Genomic DNA, 6,559 nt, shown 5'->3' with positions numbered 1-6,559 from the left:
CCCCCCAAATAAAGCCTCCCTTATGTAATGTAATGCAGACCAAAATGTTTAAAGTGTATTGTGCGCAAACAAAAGTTTATAATAGATTTTTCCTTTTTGCTCAATTTCTTCCATATTATCATATGGAGAAACTTCAAGTGCCTTGTTCAAAAGGATACATTCTAATAGACATCGTAGCAAAAATATTTGTTATGCCTGGGAATGCTAAAATTGACACTTTAGTTGTCCGCAATGTATTCTAGATGCGGGTGGTGAATGCATAAAGAACATCTACTCTTTTCGGTAAAATCTCACTCCATAATATGAATTTCCACTAATATTTCAAACCTTTTCAGCATCAACGTCGTCAAACTGATTGTTCTGAAGGATTCTGCCTGGTGATAGACATTCTAACCCGATTTTAGAATGAATATTGCACTGTCCTTCCTCCATGCTAATTTGCGAATAGCCCATTTGTTAAAGATGGCCGAAATATGCTGTACCTTTTGTGACAATATGACTAGCTACTCTCCAATCTTCCGTCCTGTCTTTATTTCCAAACGTTGTTAATGTTGGGCTGCAGGACCTTGAATATTCCTATTTATTTTATATGGGAAAAATTGCGCAAAAACTTATAATTGACATAACGTTCTTCATTTTGAATTAAATCTAACAGACACCTAGGGACTGGTAGCTTTTCACCACCATTTCCGAAAAAAAATACTGGAAATTTTGATGAAAGAAATTTTTTATTAAAAAGTAAATATTGATGTGTACAAAACAAAATTCGTAAAACTACAAAATCGTGGCTTATATAATTTCGTAAAAATCGAATTTTTTGCAATTTTTAAGCAAATTTTGTCAAAGTTGGTTAATAAAGCTAGTGATGCATAAATATTAAAATTCGGAAAAATAAAAAATGTGGCTTTTTTCAAGAATTATACGAGACACCATTTTTTAATATATTTTTTTTAATTGTGCTTGTTATATTTCACAAATTTAGGTTTTGTTTATGGGCTTCATTGTATTTCAAAATATATCAATTTTAATCAAAAAAGTGTAAAAAACAATCTTTTTGATAATTTCGTTAACATCCATTCATCATTTTTAAGAATTGTATTATTTATTTATCAATAGTTTATTCTTGCTGATACACTTGCTTTACTTACATATTTTGACAAAATTTCGTTGCCAATTACAAAAAATGCAATTTTGTTTAAATTACATCTGTCGCCATTTTGTAATTCCACAAAATTTTATGTTATACACTTTACTATATGATATACACATAATGTTTTAATAAAAAAGGATATTTTAATCAAATTCCGAGTCATTTTCTCAGAAAATGCAAAAAATAACTAATGTTTGCGAAAATTCTTTATGCCACCATTTTAAAGGTTCGCATTGTTTATCACAAAGCAATTTTTTTAGACTGTAAAAAGCTATCAATCATTAAGTGGGCGTTAGATTTCATTCAAATTTGAGAAAGTTATCTCATTTAGACGATTTCGCTCAATTTTTTCATGTAAAATACATTAGAGATCCTCAAGGGAGAGTTGAGTTAGTTCTCTTGAAGGATATAGCTTAAAGGCTAAATGGCTCTGCCGTATATTTAAACTCTAAGCCCGGAAAGTGTACCCGCCTTAGGAGCACGAAGATTTCTGTAGTCGTCTCATCAATCTCGCCCGACAATTATATTAGTTCACTCAGTTGACACAATTAGTTTTAATTTTTTCTTACATTGGAAATTGGATTTTTAATCATTGTCAAAAGTGAAGAAAACTTGCAGCCTTAATGTATCTCGCCAACCAAATTTTTCTTAAATAAAAAAATCTATTTTCAGGAAATTTCTTGTCCCTGAAAAATCGTACAAATAGAGGAGTTTATGGCCGTGTGGGCCACTGACGCACCTTTTATTCCATCTAGGAATCCCAGTTGTTACTACTGACATAGAAGTTAAAACAACGGCTAAAAAGTACCTCGCCGTTCATATCCAGCCCCTTGAACAGCTCCCTGGGGGGGCATTGTTCCGCCAGAGTCGAGTATTTGCAGTACAGTCTTCTTTAAGCAACAAGTGTCGCTCTAAAATGGCAAGTATGATTAAAAAGAGAAAAGAGAGAAAGTGCAGAACTAGGTAATATTAAAATTTGATCAACTTTAAATTTAGACTTGAAACTTTTAACAGATGGGCCACTAGTAGCGTGTGTTGGATCTTAATTTATAGTGTTAAAAACTGAGTTAACACTCGCGAGAAGTTACCAACCGGTGAATCTAAGTATTTATCGTGAGAGTGATAATTCGTAACAAGGTCCTTGACCGATCAGCTGATAGCGACCGCACATAATAAAGGATCCAAATTATTTTTCCTTAGTGCAGCTGAGAGAGATTCTCAAAGCAAGCGGTCTCTCAGCAATAGGAAATCAACCCGATTTGATCGCAAGGTTAGAGGAAGCATTCCTTGATGGCACTTGGATGGAAGTAGTAAATACGACTCTTGACCCTGGCTCTGATCATATCGAAGTGGTGTCCCAGTATCTGCTCCGTGGTGAAAGCAATACTAGAGTCGAAGCAATCGCTAATCCAGGTGACCGCGACTTCAGGAGCAAGCAACAAAAGTCGACATGATGAGACGAGAGATGGACCTAATGAGAAGGGAACGAAATCTGCTTCAACGGGAGATGGAAGTCCTTCGGCGTTAAACTCATCAAGAATCGCCGCCTCGAGAAAGCTCAGAGAGTTTTCACCCAAATTTTAATATCAAAGGTATTAGTGATCATCCAAGCGAGTTTTTAATGGCTCCGCTCAAAATCGGAACACATAGAAATGGAAATGAGCGATCTAGTTGCAGAAATGAAAAAGATGTTTCATCATCGCCCGAGGAGGCTGGAATGACGTCTTTTCGAAGAAAGGAAATGACAGCGAAATCAGTCATTTAACCAAAATTATCATAATAAGCTGATCGTCGAAAACCAGGTTCCAATAGAGAAAGATGTGATTCTCGACTACTTGATCGACGGCATTCCGGATGTGGAACTAAGAAGTCAAGCGCGCATGAGAAGCTTTGATTCCGCCACTGATCTGTTGGAAGCTTTCAATAAAATTTCTTTGACTTCTGGACATTCGAAAGGTGACTCCAAACCCGAAAACAAAACCGAAAAAACTGGCTATAAGGAAGAAGGTCTCAGGAAGTTCATCACCTGTTACAACTGCAAGAAAACCGGGCACACCGCTCAACAATGCCGGCTGCCGAATAAATTAGAGTGCTACGAATGCAAGCATCCTGGCCATTTGACGAAACACTGCTCTGTCAAGAAAGCATCAGTCAAATGCGTCGGTGAAGGTTCTTCAGAGAATTACAGCTTCTTCAGGTAAGTTGTCGTCATCCCAGGTAACAGTAAGTGAATAAGCATAGATTGTGTTCGTGACTCGGGAACCAATTAGTTTCTTGAAAACAAAATATGTTTGATCAAAGTATCGAGAGTGCATCTGACGTAGATCGTAAATACGCGGGTATCAATCAGTTGAATTTAACAGTTCTAGGTAAATTAAAACCAAGTGATATACTAAATAGCGAAACGTAACGATGTGAACCTTCTTATCGTATCGAATGATACAATGATGTATCACTGGTCATAGGTCGAGTCATGTTAAGTAAATTCGGTTCAGGTGAGTGTTGCCACCGAGCGAGAAATCCCGAGGAACGAGACAAGACGGGATGAGACATACCTGCTTGTCTGGGTATTTCTCGTCTCGTTTTACCTTATCTCATTCTTCCTTGTCTTGTGGTGTCGTCCTTTCTCGCTTCTTGCCTTGGGTTTTCCGAGGAATACTACAGATGTGCACTAGCGGGCACATCGCGGGAGCGATCTTTTGCCAGTCTGAGGCGCTAATGCTGAATAGCTTTCTGTAATGAATCGTTCCAAGTTGAAATATGATTTCATATTATACTTATCTGTCCATTACTGATTAGTTTGATATGGAACACGACTATATTTCGAATTTTTCAAAGATTTAACTTCACTATTAGCATGTAATTTTGTTCCAATGAAAAATTAATTTTGTCAATTATAATAAGAGAATATATGAAACAGAAATGTAAAAAGATGGGTATATTTTCAAGTCATTTCAAGTTTAAATAATTTAACACTAATTTAATTTTTTACTTTTCAAAGTAGAATTTCAAATTATCCTGGCATCAAATTTCTGCGGATGGTGAATAAAATATACTTATTGGGACATCTAAAAATCGAAAGTGCATACCTAGTTACATTATTTTTTTACTACTGCACTCGAGTCGCGGTACTGCGTGATGATATATGTATCTGTGCGCAAACGTGTCAACTGTTTACATCCTGATAGTTTGTAATGTCAATTTTAATAGTTATTTTTAAATCAATTAAAATTAACGCAGCTAAAAAAACGTTGAAAGACATGACCCTTCAAGAACTCGAAATGGGCATAAGAAGTTCTAATTTGCACTAAAAATATGGCGTTAAGCTATCCACAATTTCCTCGATTCGCACAAGAGCGAACGAAAAACGAATGGCTGGTCAGCCTGTGGCTCCATCCCGAAGAAATTCAAGTTCAACGCTAGCCAAGGATGGCTTGATAGATTCAAGAAACGTATTCTATTCGGACTCTCTAAACCAAAGGTGAAAAGGCAAAAGCCGAGTTTTCAGTGAAGCGATGACGATGCTGGTTCGAGATGAAGGATATCCCCTAGATGATATATTTAACGCTGATGAAACTGGACTTTAGTAGAATTCGTTGCCTGAGAAAACTCTTGCTGTTCGGAACGAAGCTGAAGTCCCTGGCCATAAACAGAAAAAGGGACGCATAACAGTGATTTTATGTGAAAACGTGATCGGCTAATTTCGCGTGCCTCTACTTTGCATTGGTACCGCTCAAAAGCACCGATGTTTTAAAGCTGATACCAATTTGCCTTAAGAATACAGAGGAACCAAAAAAAAACTGGATGACGAGCGAAGTTTTTTGGACTGGTACCAAAACATGAGTTTCTAAAAGCGGTTAAAGCCTAGAAGCCCAATGAGAGGTATAACAATAATTTTTCATTTAAGGGCATGTGACACAGCCAAATACCTATATTATCGACCTCACTTTATAAGCTCACTGAATATTTTTTTGAACCTAAAAACTTTTTTTGCAAATCTGAAACTTTGGAAAATGTACTAGAGTACAATAAAGTACGTTTAGGTACTGCTTTTTGGTAGGAACTTACTCAAAATTATCTTATCTTTTTTCTGAACCTCGACATTTTTTGAACGTTCGAACTTCTTTTATACATAAAAGATCGGTCTTAAACTTTGAGAAATGCAAGAGCCGAAAGAAAACTACGTTAAAGTACAAAGCTTAATAATAAAAGATGTAAAAAAAGATATTTCAACAATCGATTCCAACGGCATCAGCCGGTAACGTTGTACACGAAAATACGAACCCTCTAGAGCCTCGTCTAGTGGCCGCCAGGTTTCATATTTTCGTGTACAACGTTACCGGCTGATGCCGTTGGAATTGATTGTTGAAATATATTTTTTTACATCTTTTATTATTAAGCTTTGTACTTCAACGTAGTTTTCTTTCGGTTCTTGCATTTCTCAAAGTTTCAGACCGGTATTTTATGTATAAAAAAAGTTCGAACGTTAAAAAAATGTAGAGGTTCAGAAAAAAGATAAAATAACTTTCAGTGAAGTTCCAACCGAAATGCAGTACCTAATCGTACTTTATTGTACTCTAATACATTTCCCAAAGTTTCAGTTCGATGTTTTATTTGCAAAAAAAAGTTCTTAAGTTCAAAAAAACACTCAGTGAACTGATAAAGAGAGGTCGGCAATATAGGTATTTAGCTGTGTCACATGCCTTTAAAACAAAATTAACGGCTTTCCAATAAAACCATTTTTCTCAATTCTATAATTTTCTGCACTATTACAGGTTCCTTCTGTTTCTGGACAACGCGAGAACTCATCTTTCTGCCGAAAAGGCATTACAGGACAGCGTTTCTTCGAGAATTGTTGGTCTCCGAGTGCAAGGACAAGAACAAAGTGGAAAATGTCGTCAAAAAATTGAGTTTTCTTCGAACGATGCAAACTTTCATTCATGCTTGGTATTCCTTTACTTCAAGCACTTTAAGAAATGAACGGAATAATCTTTTGTATAATCCAGTTGAGACGAATTCGAGCAATCAGAGACTTGTCTAACATGCGACCGGCGTTGACACAATTTTGGATTTGCTTCATAATGTTTCAGGAGGGGAAACAATCCCTATATAAAACGCTGATGAGTGGTTGGTACAGGATGAGTACTTGGCGACTTGCGAAATAAAAAGTGACGAGCAGATTATCAGCGAAATCACGGGATTGAATTTAACGATTCCTGAAAGCGAATACGAGTACGAGAATGAAGCTGAGGAGCCCAAAAGAAAAAGATGTATAGAAAGTGGGCACTTTGGTTAGCAAGAAATACGCCTAATTAAATTCTCAGGAGGGAGACGGGGAGAAGGTTAAGGATTATAACCGGAAGTCGAGCGTGTAAATATGAGGAGAAATTTTTGAAAGAGGGGGGGGGG

The 6,559-nt window shown here is 36.5% G+C and overlaps 1 protein-coding gene across 6 annotated transcripts in view; it reads right to left on the bottom strand.

Annotated features, from left to right (window-relative positions):
• LOC117174354 (cytochrome c oxidase assembly protein COX15 homolog) overlaps positions 1-6,559 on the bottom strand; it is a 177,252-nt gene that overhangs the window by 100,477 nt on the left and 70,216 nt on the right. The gene's annotated exons all lie outside the window — the stretch shown is intronic.

This window comes from Belonocnema kinseyi, chromosome 6 (assembly GCF_010883055.1).
Source record: "Belonocnema kinseyi isolate 2016_QV_RU_SX_M_011 chromosome 6, B_treatae_v1, whole genome shotgun sequence".
Classification (NCBI taxonomy): domain Eukaryota; kingdom Metazoa; phylum Arthropoda; class Insecta; order Hymenoptera; family Cynipidae; genus Belonocnema; species Belonocnema kinseyi.
The sequence above is the reverse complement of the archived record's forward strand: the minus strand, read 5'-3'. Positions and strand labels throughout refer to the sequence as shown.